The 18,612-nt window shown below is 34.2% G+C and overlaps 1 protein-coding gene across 3 annotated transcripts in view; it reads right to left on the bottom strand.

Annotated features, from left to right (window-relative positions):
- Pcdh9 (protocadherin 9) overlaps positions 1–18,612 on the bottom strand; it is an 841,483-nt gene that overhangs the window by 284,779 nt on the left and 538,092 nt on the right. The gene's annotated exons all lie outside the window — the stretch shown is intronic.

The raw sequence follows: 18,612 nt of genomic DNA, 5'->3' as shown, positions 1-18,612 counted from the left end.
ATAACTCTTGTTTATAACTTTTAGTTACTTTTTATGTACTGGGCTGACAGCTTTGCTAAGACAAAATCTAGATTTGAGGAGAAGTTGCATACTGGTAACAGTGAAAATTAACAAGCACTGATATGAATAACTGTGATATACAGAGGGCTTATCTAACATGGATTTCTATGATATTTTACAGTACCATACAACAGAGGTTAAGAATAAAAGTTTTGGAAGTAAATGTACAAAAGAAATGAACAAAAGAGAAAATAGCAAAAAACAGTACATGATTTTTACAAGTAGCTCCTAAAAATATCCAACTGTTGACTGAATAACAAAGGTTCATTTATATTTAAAAGTTATTACTTGGTTCCTGCTCTTTGTTCTGCACAGCCTTCAGCTAAATGGTAAATGAAATGTCCACATGACAGACCATTCAGCAAAACTGGTGCTCTGATTATTTATTTAAGAATTTTATTTATTTATCATTTTGCTAGATGAATAAACATGTTTTCCATGCATTATCTTAATGGACTTGATGATGCAAAGACAATAATGTGATACAAAATCACATTTGACTGGGTGATTACAAAGACTTCCTCTACAATTCTACACTGGATCTTATGGATTCAGACACCACATGGTGAGGACCTTTTTTTTTTTTTTTACTCCAACAGCAACATTGGCTGATCTTACTTTTACAAGTATAATTCATTATTCTGGATAACAGGGACATTCACCTCCTCAAGGGTGTGCCAAGATTTGTAGGATCTAAAATGCTGTTTGGGGCAGTGAAATTGAAATCAAAGGGCTGCCTTCAGCATTCAGGCTGCTCTTTAAGCTCCAGGCTGCCCTTTCATCTGTGAATGGTCCTTGGGATTAGAGTTTGCAGAGGAGCAAGGTTTTCACCCACCCACTTATTTATTCCACAAAAATCAGAACAGTGAGGACAGGCACTGAGAATAAACGGATGGTTCATGCCTTGGGTACAGAATTACCACATTTTTTGTGTGTGTGTGTGTGCGTCTCTCAGTGACAAGAAATATGTTCTTTCTTTAATATAGGTAAAATTCTTAATATAATTGCAGTGACTACTTTTTCACCTTCATCATTCATTCATTCATTCATTCATTTCTTCTGCACACATTTAATGAATGGTGTCCCCGTTACTGACATTTTCTAGGCACTGGGGACACAGCGCTGAGTGAAACTTCTCATGAAATTCATATTCCAATAGAAGCTTGTAAAGTTGTTAAATGACCACAAGTGCTTTGGCAGAATATGATGAGGATAATCTTTGGAATCTGAAGTAAAACTCACTTTCTTCTGTAGGAAGTTAGGATGAACTAATAGGTCTTCTTTCTGGTCTCATTTTAATCTTTTTATGTTCAACATTTATGAATAAAACTAATAAACGGAAGTTATACATCTGTTTTTCACTAGGTGTAAAGTTGCCAGATAAAACAGGATACTCAGTTCAGTTGGAACTTCAGATAAAAAATAAATGCTTCTTTAATATAGCATGGTGTAGAACATTAAGAATATAGATAAAAATCATTCATAGTTTATTTGAATCTCAAATTGAACTGAACACAATATTTTTTTTTATTTGCAAAAAATTGCAATGCCAACTAGATCTTTTTAGGTGGGCCATTCTCAACAAAATGGCTTCATTTCTCTATCTGAAGTGTAAATATCAATATCACAATCATCTAAATATTTTCTAAGCAAAAGTTAAAAAGAAATTCTAGCCTTCTGTTATTGTCACCACCACCATTCATGCTTAAGTCATTACAGTAAAACTATATTGGTCCTTTTATGTTTTGTAATTTGAAAGATAAAATCCTTTGTTAATTGCTAATTTGAGATTATAGCACCTACTATTAAATCCCAAAGTGACTGGTTTGCAAAATATTATAGTTTGGATGTGAAATGTCCCCCAAAAGCTCATGTGTGAGACAATGCAAGAAAGTTTTGAGGAGAAATGATTGAGTTATAACCCCAATCTAATCAGTGGATTGATCCCTGATTAGATTAACTGAGTGGTGACTAAAGACAGTTGGAGTGTGGCTGGAGGAAGTGATTTATTGTGGGTGTGGCTATGGGTATATATTTTGTATCTGGAGAGTGGACTCTCTCTCTCTCTCTGCTCCTGATCATCCTGTGAGCTGCTTCCCTCTGCCATGCCTTCCACCATGATGTTCAGCTGAACCTGAAGGCCTGAGGAATGGAGCCGGTGGTAGTCTATGGACTAAGACCTCTGATGAAACTGTGAGGCCCTAGATAAACTTTTCTTACTCTTCAGTTGTTCTGATCGGGTCCTTTAGTCGCAGCGGTAGAAAAGATGACTAAAATACAGGGTTTCTATTAAAATTATTAAACATTTTCACTGAACAACTATCTGTTAAAAATAAAACATTAAGATTAAAAGTCAAACATTAGCCAGGATGATTACACATATATATAATCCAAGTGGATAAGGAGGCTGAGGTAGGAAGATTGCAAATTCAAAGCCAGTCTTAGAAACTTATGGAAGTTCTAAGCAACTTAGTGAGACCCTGTCTAAAAAATAAAAAATCAAAAGGACTGGGGGTGTTGCTCAATGGCTAATGCACCTGGCATCAATCCCTGGTGCCAAAATGACTAAATAAATGAAAACAAAAATAAAACATTAGCTGAGGGAGTGTCAAGACCCTATTTCCCCCTCATTAGCATTTAACCTTGAAGCAATTATTAATGAAGTTAAGCCTCATGTTTTTTACTATGTGAAAATGATAATTCATAAGTCTGTAATGAGAATGTCATGATTACAGCAAGGCAAATGACTTATCACAGTGCCTGGTACATTGGAAATGCTCAACACATAAGGTTATTAAAGTCCAAATTGTGTTACCAATTATGTAGTGTCCCTGTGCTTTTCTTTCATTAACACATGACTGCAATCTCAGTCAACGAAGGTAAACATTACAGGGGGCTACAATATAAATTACTTATAGTAAAGGCAAAATAAAAACTTCTTAAGGCAAAATTACTACAGTCTCTCAAAGTTAGTACTAATTTTTGTGCTGTTGTAATTATGTCACATAAATACATTGGATTAACATCTTAGACACTTATAATTCTGTATTCTCATAGTACCAATGAATAAGTCTCAAAATTGGTTAATTAGGTCCCTGGAAAATAAGTCCAGTAAGTCTATTTGGCAGTCTAAACATCTGCCAAATAGAATACAAAGAATATTATTGGCCTTTGTAAAGTACTGAAAGTTTCAAATGGGTATATAAGTAAATCACAATAAAAACAGCTGAGGAAATTTTCAATAAAAATAAATCAGGAAGTTTTCAGTAATGGAGTTGATAATTCATGTGTCTATTTAACAATGTATCAGATTATTATTATGTGACCATATATTTTATATATAATCATCTTTTTCATAGATAAAAATGTAGGGAAAATTTTCATGAAATGCAGCAGTTTATAAAAAACATTTCTTCAAACATAATGTAATATAATAAGCATTGAGTAAAAATTTGCAATATATAAATTAAGTAAATGGAAACCTGATTGAATACATGAATCAAGCAATCAATGAGTGGACCTTGCAAATGAAAAACATCCTTCTTTGGAAACAATCTGGGCCAGAAGGCATTTCATAACTGTATTTTGTGGTATACTTGTCTTTTAAAACAAAATATAGGTGTATATATATAGATGGATGACAGAAACTGATAAAACATTTCTGTAAAACTATGTGTCAAATATAATTAATTTTTTAAAGTTTATACAATATCATGGGATTAGAAGCCTTCAATTTATTGTCTGATTTCCATAAACTGGTCTTAAGTGCCTGAAATAAAAATTTTGAAGTTGAAAGTTTAAAGGAAACCACACATTTTTTTTTAATTATTACAAGGCCTCACATATTTATAACTGCATATATTTCTTCTACATAAGCAGTTACAGCCAGATTATTTCAATACTAAGAAAGTAGACTTGCTTTACCGGTACAAAGAGGCAACATTGCGGTTAACATTTTGTTCCACATGCTTGGAATAAAAGGACAAGTCACATCATTCACTCAAACCTCCAATTCCCCAAACTAATAGTGCTAGGAAAAAGACGAAGGGAATAGACAGAGTTTGAACCTCACCCGAAAGGCTAATAGAAGATAGTTCTGTCAAACTCCTCCAAGCAGGAGATACCCTTAGCAACACTCAGCCCCCAAATCAAACCTAGGGACTCTTTAGGCGTTCTGCTTCATTTGACCTCCATAACACCATAGGACAAAAAAGGGAAGTAAAGTTCCTAAAATCATTGGGAAATAGATTTTAAAGGTTTTATAGATCAAAATCAGCATCCTGAGTTGTGAGGGGAAGAAAAATGTACCTGTCAGCGCAGAAAACAGAAAGAGAATGATCTTTATGTAATACAGCCCTGAATGGTAGCAAGGAGATTAGCTCACAGTTCTCTTGAGGTCTCCTTTATTTCTCCTTCTCATTCCGCAGAGACTCTAATTCAGGGTGTATTAAATGAGGGTCTCCAGTGGGCGTCAGTAACGCTGTGGAGTGTGGCAATGAGCTGCAAGGGGGCGGGGGGCACATTGCAGCATGTGATCCACACAAGGAGAAAGAAGCACTGTTCTAGCTGCTTACAGAATCAGTAGAAAGAAGGGAAATACCATCTACTGAGCTTTCTACCAAGGATCAGGAAATAAAAAGCAATTCAGAGACATGGAAAACAGAAAAATGAACTCCAAAGAAAATAGAAAATTCAATTTTTGTATCAATAGCATTTTGAGTGCAATATAAAGTAAATTATTACAAACGATACTTTGTCACATTAAAGTGAATATTTATTTTGCCATTATCACTTTCTAGTAATTTTATCTCACTACAGGTTACCATTACTATAACTTAAATATCTATGACTGTAACCTAGTAGTTTATGAATTACTGTTATGTGAAAATAAACACAAGACAGTAGCAGATTATTAGTTTTTAAAATTCCTTGTGAAAATTTATATTTTATATACACATTTATCAGATATTTTTCAATAGCTGACCATTTGAGAATTCAAAACTCTTTATTCATTATCAACTCCACTGTCATATGATGCATATATTTGATTTCATATTTTTTAAAAAATATATTTATTTTTGAGAAAAAATACATGAGAATTTCTGAATACTCAAAATAACTTATGACATTTTTTAAATAGTAGCACCTTGTTCACTAAAGTATTTCACAAGTCTTTGTTCATTTATTTGTTCAAGTTGTGCTTTCAGTGTATAAAGTTAAATTTGATCAGAAGCATCATATTAGAAGGACTAAGTCTAAGGACACAGATACCAGTAAGGAGAGAGCACTTCTTAATTACCTAATAGTACTCATCCTGATATTCCTGAGCTCTTGCTATCTGACAGACACTTTTCTTAAACTATTACTAATGTGTCTAATATCCTTTAGGACATGCATATTATTACCTTTAAGAAATAGAGAGTAAGGGAGAAACAAAGGGAGAGAGGCAGGAAGAGAGGAAAAGAAAGAGAGAGAGGGAGAAAGGGAGAAATAATTGAGACTTCTGCACACAACCAGATATCACAGAGGCTGTGCCAACCTCAATTTGCCTGTTTCTGAAGCAAGTGTTCCTGGAGTCTCTGCAGATGGTAAAATACTTTCATACTCCATACTCTTTTTGAACAATACATGAACTGAAGCACCAAATAGCCTTCTGATTATGCTAGCAAGACATAAAACTGATAGAATATAGGCCAATTTCTCTTCCCTTTTTATTATGCTTCTTGCTGCTTATGTCAAGATTTTACTGCCTATGGAGTATTGGTATTTCTGGCTCAAAATACCTGAAGTCCTTATTTTAAATCATAATCTTCTAATGCACAATAGTCATGACTTGGGAGAGATTACTGAAGAGTTACTGTTAGATTTTCTATAGCTGTTTCTTAAGCAGCTTAAACCAGAACTCAGCATCCTCTTCTGAATGAAGACCCTGTTTGACTTCATTTAAAAATATATTTCCTTTTAAAAAGAGCCCTTTGAAAAAACATTCCAGTGAGGCTCTACTCTTTCTATGATAGAAGAGAACCTTTCCTAAGCCTGGGCTTGTTCTGTGGAGCCTCTACATCTATTTTGGGTCCCTCTGATAGTTTTACAATTGTCACACTGCGCTTAGTCTAAGATTTCATCTTATAAAACATAAAATATATTCCCTTCCTTGACCAAAGCAATTTCTATTTTCATTCATGGAAAATTTCAGAAGCTTTTCAAGTTCTTATAGTATCCCTAATGGGAAAGGGTATTTCAATCGAATGCTCAGCCATGATAAAACTCCTGTTCATGTCAAAACACAAAAACATGAAAAAAATCAATGAAACCAATGCCTTAGCTTTAGGAAGCTCATGGTTTAATTCTTTCCTTCCAATGAGCACTTAAGTAGAAATTTTTGTTATTTTTAACTGTACAGTTGATGCACAAATATTCACTGTCAAGTTTACCCACAGTATAGTGTATTTCCTTTTACAGATCTGATTGTGATTTAGATTGTTGTTGATTATAAAGAAGTAAAGAGGTTTCTGGCCAATTACTAGGCATAAATCTGTAAAAGTCCAAAATTCAAATGAAGATTAGAAGTTCAGACTATTATAAGATTTTCATTGGGATTCCTTATGTTTAGCCAAAAGTTCACCACTAAGCAAACCTATCTGTACATCTTTTGCTCAATTCTATAGGAATAATAAGTTCCTTCTATGTCATGAGTTAAAGTTCTCTTTAGACTAAATGAGAGTAACTTTTGAGACAACTGGTGGTAAGTCACACAGTTTTTGAAATGAATTTGTATAAGTGAAATGAAAAGGCTGAGATTCAATATACACAAACAAAACAATACCTACCTTTCTCTAACCAACTGGGAAGAAATTGGAATATAGGGAAGACCAGCCTTATTAATCTCTGCCTACATATTACTTAAGAGAACAAGATTTGAAATAAAGGAGTTGATTAAATAACCATCTACTTTGACTTGAATTTTTACAATAATAAGCTCACATAATTGAAGAATCTACTTTGAACCAGAAACTATTCTAAGCTAGTTCTATTAACCTTCTGCAATGTATACAAGTCTATGGAGTACACATATTTGCTCTCATTTTTATATTATAGATGAGATAACTGGAGCACAGTTTCCTGACCAAGGTCAAGCGCTGGCAAATACAGGAGGTGTGATTTGTACCTAATCTTTATTGATAGCAATTAACCACTCCACATACTTCTCCTTGGTATCTTACTTGATATGTCTTAAAAATGTATTTTTTTTTTAAAGAGAGAGTGAGAGAGAGGGGGGAAGAGAGAGAGAGAGAATATTTTTAATATTTATTTTTTAGTTTTTGGCAGACACAACATCTTTGTTTGTATGTGGTGCTGAGGATCGAACCCAGGACGCACGCATGCCAGGCGAGCGCACTACCACTTGAGCCACATCCCCAGCCCTTAAAAATGTATTTTGATCATTCATAGATGGATGTATTGGCTAGATTATGTGACATACAGCTTTAAGTTGCAGATGCAAATTTAATCTCAACATGTGTCTCTGTCTCTCTCCTGACATCATTTATGTTGACATAGGATCCTTTAGAAGTAATTAGATATTGAAAATGATAAAGCTTGTAAAAGAAAATGAATACATAAGGATCAAAAAATGTGATATATAAAAAAAAACTATTAAAAAAAAAAAAAACCAAGGAGCATAGCAACTCCACTTTAACCAGAGGTTCTTTTGACAACAAACAGTAAAAGACCAATCTCAAAGTCACCATTGCATGGTGGGGTAAATAATTTATAATGTTGACAATAAGCCCAAACTGAACTTCTGATGTTCAAGTGTGATTATTTTCTGGCCATGCCAACAACTATACGGTCAGGGATGAGCTCCTAAGTAAATACAATGAATCTCAATGAAAATCTTATGATAGTCTAGATTCTTTTAATCTTCATTTGCATTTTGGATCTTAACATATTTATTCCCACTATTGTATTGCACTGAAACTATTGCATAAATTGTAAAGTTGCCAGTTAAAACATGGGATGGACAGTTAAATTAGTCTAATTTGAATTTCCTATAAAGAATGAATAATGTTTAACATCAAATATGTTCCACATATTGCAAGGGACATTATAAAATTGAAATTTGGGATATAATTAGACTTAAGTTTTTTCATTGTTTAATTTAAATTCAAATTGAGCTGACCATCCTGTATTTTACTGGCAATCTTACTTTAAAGTTATTAAAATCTGGGCATCCATGTATTTGTCAATCACACTAATCTAAATTAGTCTCAACCTACTGATAGGAATGCATGTCAAAATAGCATTAAGGAAATTTGGAATATTTTAGTAAACAGCTATGATTTCTTCAGAAATTTAAAATTACTCTATAGCTTCAGATAATTTTATTTATTTGTTCCTGTATCTGTGGATATAAAAATAAGATGAAATGTCTGAGTTTGGTTTTATGCGTATAAATTCTTATTACTGTTTTATTTCCATTTGTTTCTTGTGAAATAACTTTATGTTAAGGTTTTGAAAAAGGTAATTTTACTCTTTTAAGTTACTGATATTCAGTAAGTTCCTTATTTTTACATGTAGCTACTGATTGTCATGTAAATCTATCACTTTTACCAGTCTGAAACTACTGCAAAACACAAATACAGAAAGAACAGTTTTTCTCCCCTAGGGCAAATTATACATTGGGGTTAAGTAAATACCATTCCTCTTCATGACTCCTTAAAGAATGGATCGCATGAGGGCAGCTACCAAAATGAGATTCCAGGCAGCATAGCTGAGAGGCTCATATTACCATTACTCTACACCAGGAGGCATATTGTTCTCACAAATATTTTCTACTCTACTATTAAACACACAATATTTGTGACCCCAAAAGAAGCTCAAACACATCAGATAATTACTAGTAACATTTTTGTTTATATAATAAATGAATACTCAAAGTTGATTGTTTTGTGCAATAATAAATGTCCTATTTGAAATTCATGGATCTAAACCTTCCAGAAGACAGAGCTTGTGTTCCTGCTTATTTTATAGCAATCCTTTAAACAACACTAACATTAATGCTATAGAAAACTATCTTGCTGGACCCCTTTTTAAGATGACATAGTAATAAAATGGAAAGTGTACTCTGAAAATTTAATATTATTCTAAATACTTTAAAATCATAAAGTAAGCATATGTGTTTTTAAGAAAAACAATGAAGATAATGGAACATAAACAGGTTTTACCATGTAATTTATATCAATCTTTAGTAAACTGTGATAGAATCACCAATCATATATGATAAAGAGAAAAAAGGCTATATCAGAAGAATATAAAAATAAAATTTTCATAATTTGAAACTAAAACATTTCTAGAATTTTACTTCTTTTTTCTAAGGTCTAGCAACAATTTTACTCTTCAAAACTCACAATGGTATTTTTTAACTTAAAAATTTGCTTAATAATTAAGGTATAAATTTTGCTGCTTCTATGTCCTTTCATTATTCATAATGACAATTTAAAGTACTCATCTCTGTACACAAAGCCTGCATGGTGCCAAAAACATCCCTGTGGCTGTGATGTCAGTAAGTTAGGATTTAGCTTAGTCTGTACTCACAGTCTGTGTTCTCTGTCAAAATTCTACATTACTCATAAAACCCACCATGAATCAGGAATAAAAGTCAAAAATCAGTCAGGCATGGTGGTGCATGTCTGTCATCCTAGGAGCTCTGGAAGCTGAGGCAGGAGGATGTGAATTCAAAGCCAGACTCGGCAAAAGCAAGGCGCTAAGCAAGAGCCCAAATCCAGGCATAGTCTCGCAGGCTCTTGCTCCCTGTGCCCAGAAGCAGTTTGAGTCTGGGACTCTCCCCAGGGCCATCTAGGGCTGCCCGGGATGCTACAGCTGGCAGAAGAGTTTGATCATTTCCAATGTCAGTAACTAGAATGGTTCTCCCACACCTGGAAGCTAATGAGTAATGAGCACTATTAAGGCTTATTTCAAATGTAAAAAACCTTGAGATAATGTACTAAATTGTTCAGAAGATTGTTTTCTTAGTAGAATGCTACAGGATTTTCTTTAGCCATTCAGAATTCCTGCCTTCGTCCCAATGCCAATAAAGACCAAGGTGGAAGAATTTCCAGTGTTGCTGAAAACCGGATGAGACTTCGGCTGAGAACCGGATCAAGCTAGCTGCCTGCAGAACTTACCTGGACTATAATTTAAGCTAGCTGCCTGCAGAATTTACCTGGACTATAATTTACCTGGACTGTGAGTTAATCTATTGAGACACTGCTTTACCTGGACTGAGACAACAAACTGTAATCTACAACAAATTGTAACTCGATATCTTTGCAAATGGTGTCATTGCTGGTATAATTTTTCCAAGGACTTCTTGCATGGAGCCATCAATTGGCTTGGTATTGTGACATTTTGTATCTTCCCTTTCTGTTTGTAGCAGGTTATTTATGGTGTTTCTGTAAAAACCACTATGGTTGTTATTTAAATTAAACAAAAGGGGGAAATGTTAGAGTCTGTAAACAAGTCTGGATGGAGCCTGGCAAAATGCCAGAGGGAGTGGTTTGTGAAGTAACTCCAGGGAGCCATTAAGTATGGAGATTCCTTATTGGTTGACTGATGTATCTAGTTTATGTTAACTAAGATAAGCTGTGTGGAATGTATAAATACCTCTGTTGTCCTACAATAAATGGCTTCCATTCCTGCTGTATCAATCTACACAAGTTGTTCGTCACCCCGATTAGTTTGCTGCAGCCGGACTGCGGCAAAGATGGCTCCAGTGGAAAGAGCACAGACACAAGATTCTGTATGTGGTAGCCTTATCACTGACTAACAAACTTCGACTTAGCCAAAACACTTACATTTTTATGCCTCTGTTTAAAACAATGTAGCACTGAATGGGGTCTCACTAAGGTCTAATTTTAATTGACTACTATCCCAAATCAACAACAAACAAACAAAATAAAATGAAAATTACCAAAATCTTCAGAAACAGTTCTCTAACAAGTTGTTCAACTGACTAGCAAACTATCCAATCAACTTCTTAATTGTCAACTTCTATAAATTCTTATTAAAAATAAAATTAGTGCCCTATAACTTAAACTATAACACCAGTGACAATCTTGTTGCATCAAACAGTGCAATAAAACATGTATACATGGAAGGTGGTTTCTCTATATGCAAAAACCTTCGCTGTGGAGTCAGGCATGGCTTACTTATACCAGTATCTAATTTATAGTATTAGTGTGATCATAAGAAGCATAGCAAAACAACTATTAGAATTCCTGGCTCACAAAAAGACTTGCATAAATACTAACCCAAAATATCAGGTATCCAAACTGCATTTAGTGAAACATGATTCATAACTTCTTTCAGGTAAATTCAGAGGTGCATGACAGGCAGGGTTTTGACATAGTAAATTTAATCTGCAATTTTGCACATGATTAAGCAGCAGAAAATCCTTTAAAATAACATTTAAAGACATACCAGATATAAAAATAACTATTCTTATTTCTCAATGGGACAGGATTAGGACTTAATTCTGAATTAGTGGTAATAGCCCGTTTCTGATCTGATCATATAATTGTTTTTGTCTGCTTTTAAATTAGTGAAATTCTTTCCTCAGTCTACTTAATATTAAAAAAAAAAGTCTTCAATTGAAAATCTCCTTACCATTTATTTTCTTAGAATAAATGGTTGGTGATCATGTTAATAAGTTAACTTCTTAAGGAAATATGATTTACTGCTCCCTGGGAATAGAAAATCTTTGCCTGTAACAACAAAGCAAAAAAAAAATAGCGTAATAAAAATTATATATGTGTGCATCATTTCTGGTGCAGTTGGATAAATGTGTTCTCTGATTTGAATGTATTTAGGACATAATGATAGTAGATATTTGGTTTCCAAAGGGATACCAGACTTGCTTTTTGTTAAAATTCTGTTGTGTGTCCTAGAAACAATAGTTCTGAGGTTTGTGGCTAATGCTTTCATTGCTGAATTCTAGAAGAAATTTTTGAAAGACTGTATTTTACTTCAAAGATATTTAATGAAGGCTATCACCAATTTCTGTTCATCTAACAAATACATATACATTTGAAAATCTGTTTTATTTCATTTTCTCCATTTGAAAAAACTTAAATGCATAAAATATGCACATGATATACAAAACATCTGTCTATACCTTTGTATAGATAACTGTATCTTTAGAACAAAAAAGAAGAGAATAAGGAAGAAGAAATAAAAGGTGATCTCATGTATTTCATATACTGATTCTTTTTTTACTTTAGTACCAGTTTTCCACTATGTTTTAGAAAATTTTAGCTCTGTAAATATTTCATAATCTATCACAACTGGTGAGGATTCTCTTTTAACAAAACTACAGTTCTATTATCATTTTTAGCTAAATAAATAATAAATCTCACATACCATTTAAAATATAGCCATATTGATATTATCTGCAATTGTCTCCAATGTAATTTTTTTTATAGTGGTAGAAACATAAACAAGCCAAATTCTTGGTTTGTGGGGTACCAACTCATTCTGTGATATTCAAAGCAAGTATATGCCTCAGATTTCCTATAAAAATTATATTTTATGTTAACTAATAACTAATACAGTGTAGTTCTTCATCATGTGTTAAGGTCTGTAAACAAGTCTGGATGGTACCTGGCAAAATGCCAGAGGGAGTGGTTTGTGAAGTACTGCCAGTGAGCCATTAAGTGTGGAGATTCCTGATTGGTTGACTGCTGTATCCTACAATAAACGGCTCCCTCTCCTGCTGTATCAATCTACACAAGTTGTTCCTCACCCCCCGGTTATTTTCCTGCAGCCGGACTGCGGCAATCATGTTTTCTTGAAAAGACTTTGTCAAAAAGAAATTCCTTTTGTCTATTTTTCACATTCACACAGTACATTTTATTAGAATTGTTATATAATTGTTTTAGCATTAAATATAATTTTATAATTTGAAAATAATTTAAAAATATTAATATATTGTTTTTTCTTCCTATACATACCCTTTTACCTAGCCCAGTCTTTTCAATATCCTTCATAAATAAGCTGTATTTTCACTGCTTAGATAAGGATGAGACAGAATGGGGACAAAGTAAGAAAGCATTTAGCTATTTTGCAGAGTCCTAAACCTATCATGAGATTATTTTTGATTGCTAATGAGGCCAAAATAAATAAGTAAGTTAATAAGTAAATAGTTAAATAAATAGTTGTATTTTGGAGGGAAAAATATCAAGAAAAATAGTGAAGATCCCTAACAATAGACATCCTGTACATCACTTATTCTGACTGAGAAGAAAGAGAGGAAAAGGAAAGAAACTGAAAGGAGAGATCCCATATTGGTTGGGCAAGACTCAAGAAAAGCCTACAGGATTAAGATTATAGAGTCCTTGAGGCTGGATTACATAGCAGGATACAGGAGGCAGAAAAATTTCAGAGAGTTAATGGGCCTTCCTATACATCTAAGCAATGAATCAATAGACACCCTCACAGAAGCCTCATTTCACTCCCATAGACAGATTCTATCAGCATAATTCATGAAGAGGCCAGGAAGACTCGAATAAAGGCAGTCTCATTTGAGACCCATATGGACCAAATGAGACAACTGACACACAAGTTGCAGATGACATAAAAGTCTGAATGTTGCAGTTATTTTTGTATAATATTGAAACTAAAATTAAGGGGTAAAAGAAGTAAAGATTCTTCCATATTAATATAATGGAGATTGAAATTTTTAAAAAGAGCCAGGAACTTTGACATACACCTATAATCCCAGTGGCTCGGGAGGTTGAGGCAGGAGGAGCGTGAGTTCAAAGCCAGCCTCAGTAACTTAGAGAGGCCCTAAGCAACTCAGCAAGAACCTGTGTAATAAAATAAAAAGAAAAATGAGGCTTGGGATGTGGCTCAGTAGTTAAGTGCCCCCTGGATTTAATTCATGGTACAAAGAAAGAAAGAAAGATAGATAGATTTAAAAAGGAAAGGGAAAATGAAAACTCTTTTCCAGTATGTCAATTAATGGCATAAGAGTGGAACCTGATACAATGAAGACAACCCTAGATAATACTTATATTATCCACAAATTTTTTGCCTAATTTATGCCTCATTTATTCTTTAATTTACATCTTGTGTCAGCTTTGTGTTCACTGTGATGAAATACCAGAGACAAACAACTTATAAAGAAGGAAAGTTTGAATTTGGCTTATGGTTTCATAGGTTTCAGTCCATGGTTAGTTGGTTCTGTTCCTCTTAGGCCTGTGATGAGGCAGCATATCATGATTGGAAGCCCTTGGCAGAGCAAAGCTCTTCAACTTGTGGTGGCTGGGAAGTGGAATGCCAAGAGAAAAAGGTAGGGTTCCAATATTCCCATCAAGGTCATACTCACAATGACCTAACTCTCTCCCTATTGGGTCCCATATTCTAAAGATTTGATCACCTCAAAATAGTGCCATAGGCTGGGGACCAAGCTTTCAATGCATAAATTTGGGGTGGTACTCTATATCCAAACTTTAGCACATGTAAAGCCCTTCTTCATTTATTTTTTATAAATCAAAAGTTGGCTATAATATAAAATGAATAATGCCAACAACCCAAAACCTTAAAACAGGAAACAAAGCAGAATAGTGTATATCCATGTCACTGCGTATGTGTATTCAGAAATAAGAATGTAAGCTTAAGTCCAAAGTTTCCAAAATCCTTGTTGCATGAAACCATTGTACTAATTTCTTTGAAAAATACATAATGAAGATAGTTACTATGGAAATTAGTTCTAATTTGTAATGATTTTTAAGGGAGAAACATTAAATTTGGGGGAAAAATAAGGATCCTTACAGGTACAATACTTATTACTGAGTAACTCTTCAGGTAATACTGATAGTAACGGCTGCTATTTCACTTGATACAAAGTATGGCTCTTCAAAAATTGTTAAGAATGCAGACAGAAAACTTCACCGAACAAAGGGAAACAGTTGAGATCTACATAACAAGATGTTTGCTGGTGATGATTACTCTATCAATTCCACTTCACTCTGCTTCACAAATTCCTCAATTACCAAAAAAAAAAAAGTGATTGTGAAATTTAAAGATAATATATCAGTAATATCCAAATATAAATTATTTAGTTTTTATCTCTTGATATTTCTAGGCTATTGATACAGGAGGCAGACATTGACACCAGAGCTTAAAATTTTAAGTCCTATGATGTGTTAGCTACCATTGTCCCTTAAGGCTCCCTTTTGTTTCCCTTTCTTGCTCTTCTCCTTCCTTTTCAATAAGGAATAAGGAATGTGTTTCTACCAAGAAACCCTGCTGCTTCTGGCTTAGAGACATTCCATGGATCATTATTCTCCTGAGTGAAGTCACTATGCTGGGCTGAATATTGGAGTGTGCAAGGTTGTGTCATTCCTTGGGCCTCTTTTTCCATATGACTACATTGGTAAAAACTCTGGGGACTTCTTAAAGCAGGCTTCAAAGGTGCATATTTTTTTCTCTAGACTAAGAATCTCTTTTGTCTTCTCCCATTTGGCACCTGGCCCAGTGCTATTGCCCAAGTCTAAGAAGTCATTATGTGAGTAGCTACACATATTGGATAAAGTTCTAGCCAAGGGCAATTTAACTTAAGCATACTTTCAAAGCTAGGGAAAATGCTCTCTCTCTCTCTCTCTCTCTCTCTCTCTCTCTCTCTCTCTCTCTCTCCCTGTTTGGAAGACTCATGTGTGCATTTAGAAGAAAGCAGAGGAAGATCAGTGAACATTGTCTCTAGTCTAAAAAACAACTTGTTTGTTCATTGGTCCAGATCAATTCACCAACCACCAACAAAGTACTAATTTTGTCTCATTCTTACTAATTTTTTGTCTTCCCTGAATGTATATTCTCTTTAACAACTTGAGAAAAAAATGACAGCTAGAATGTGCTGGGGTCTGCTTAAAGTATTCAAAATATCTCAATTCTCTTGACAAAAAAAAACTAAGATGAAATTTAATATTACCACACATTTTAGTAATATTTTTTCCATAAAATCTTCATGTATTTTTCTTGAATTTATGCTCTACAACATAACCACAGTTTTGTGGAAATGTATATTTAGATGAGCATTTTTATTTAATATTTTTCTCCAAATCTGTCTTTGGTTTGTAGTACTGTGGGAGTCAAAAGACAAACATCAGTTTCATTTGTGCTTGCAGATTGCAGCTATGATAGTAATTAGATACATAACAAGATTTTGCTACATTTTAACAAAATACTGCAGTTGGCTCTGGCTTACCACCAAGACACAATTCTATGACAAACAAAATAGATAACTATAACTACGACTTTGTCCATTTCATTAGTGAATCCTAAAACCTGCTATTGCTTTCTAGTTGAATATTTTAAAATTCCTAATTCAATTAGTTAACTAGAAAATTCCCCAGGGTTCAGCAACTTCTGAAACCCACTGATTAAACTCACAGCACTCTTTAACCTGCATATATCTAAAATATGTCATTCTGCTAAAAATTTTTTTAAAAATATCATGAAACACTATTTCAGGAAAGGGTAAATCATTCACCTGGAATAACATAAATATATTGAAGGTATTTCTATAAAATTGCTTCGGTAAACTATTTAGACGTGTCCTAAAACATTTTAGGTTAGTATAGTGTGAACTTTTTTTTTTTTTTTTTAAGTGGTGCTGGGGATTGAACCCAGAGCCTTGAGCATGTGAGGCAAACACTATACCAACTGAGCTATGTCCCCAGCAAAAGTGTGATTTTTTTTGCCTTCATTTTGACTGAAAGACAAGAAGATCCAACCCATCCCACATAATTTTTTAAGAGGCAGTAAAGAACTAGTTTTGAGACTATTAGCTTAATGCCAATAAAAGATATTTCATGACAGAGAGGAGGAAGTTATGATTGGAAAAACAGATCAGAACAAGCTGCTATCATTTCCCCCTACCCCTGTAAGGGGACAAATGGATGAAAATTGTGGAAACATGAGTTTAAGAGAATAATTCTATAAAATGAGCCCACTATAACAACTCCCCACATGCTTTGCCCAAAAGCAATCTGCCTGCAGCCCTACCTGGCCTGAGGGACAGGAAATTCCTCAAGGACTTGAGGCAGGCAGTGGAAGGTCTGGCAGTGAGTGTAGGTAATGAAAGATGGAGGTTGATAAGAAGAAGGCTGCTTATCAAAGAAAAGACCACATGTTGTTAACAGCCAACCTCTGGGATAGGGATCCACTATCTAGCCCAAGGAATTGCTAAGGAGATTACCCCTTGTGCTGCTCCTTCCAGCCCTTAGGAGAAGAAGAAAGAGAAAGTGGGTGTTTCTGGGATCTATAAGATACACCACACCCACTTATGAGGAAACCCAGCTCTGTGCCGCCTTCATTTCAGGGATATCTGTTGCCTCTATCACTTCCTTTAATAAACTTGCTTTCTACACTTGCCTTGACATTTCTTGGGTGTTTAATCTTCAACACCAAGGGAACAAGAACCCCATCCTGATCTACAAGACAAGTGTCACCCTTACCTCTCCACTGGAGTCTAGAAAAGATTAATTCAATGGGACCACTTAGATTCCTTGATGTTTATTTATACTGAGGAGTGCCAAGAATCTAGAAATTTCATGTCTTTTATTTTCCTTATACAAATGCACTTGTGTTTCCTATACAAAAAAGATATAGAACACTAAACAGTAAGAGTCAGAGCCGGCATGGAGTTTACTTAGGAGAAAGAAGATGCAAATGTAACTCCACATGTATAATATTAGCTTATGAGAAAATCAGCACCCAGACACAGTGGCATGATTCACATGGGGTGGAAGTTACAGGTAGAAGCATACCTACAAGAGATCTTTTCCCTGGATAGAAAGGCACCTTAAAATCCTGGAAGTCAGAGAACAGAACACCAAAGCTGGATTACAACAATGAAACTAGTTAAGAAAGCCCTTTTGTACTTTTTACCTCCTCTTGATATTCCTACTTCAATCACAGAAATGCCAGAGGCACTTTAATATCTGAAGCAGTGGGAGCTAAAAAGCTACAAAATTAGGAAAAATTCACCATACCCCTATTTCTCATTTTAGACAACCGGTTTGAAGCAGATTTAAAATGAATTAAAAGACAAACAAACCAAAAATTTCCCACCATTTTTCTCTCCTTTTTTTTCTTTTCTTTTTTTTTTTTTCAGTTTGGATATTTTTGTATGATGGCAATTTATGTTTCAGATCATTTTTAATTATACATCAAAAGTGGAAGAAAGTTACAGATATTTTTTGTATATCCCCAACCCCAAACATGGACAGCCCCCACCCCCACTATCCACATCATTAACTAGGAAGAAAACTTTTAAGTAAAATAAGATAGAAACTATGCCCATTACCCTGAACTACTGAACATTACAATTTTGAAAATTTTTTTAAATAAAAGTGAACTACTCAGTTAGATTTTTAATTTTATATTACATATATATTGGACAAAACAACCTTTGCCCAAGATTTCCTCCATTGCATAAGAAGAAGCAACACTACAGAGTTTTCTTTGAATGAGCAATTATTCCTGAGGTAG

This window comes from Callospermophilus lateralis, chromosome 12 (assembly GCF_048772815.1).
Source record: "Callospermophilus lateralis isolate mCalLat2 chromosome 12, mCalLat2.hap1, whole genome shotgun sequence".
Taxonomy (NCBI): Eukaryota; Metazoa; Chordata; class Mammalia; order Rodentia; family Sciuridae; genus Callospermophilus; species Callospermophilus lateralis.
The sequence above is the reverse complement of the archived record's forward strand: the minus strand, read 5'-3'. Positions and strand labels throughout refer to the sequence as shown.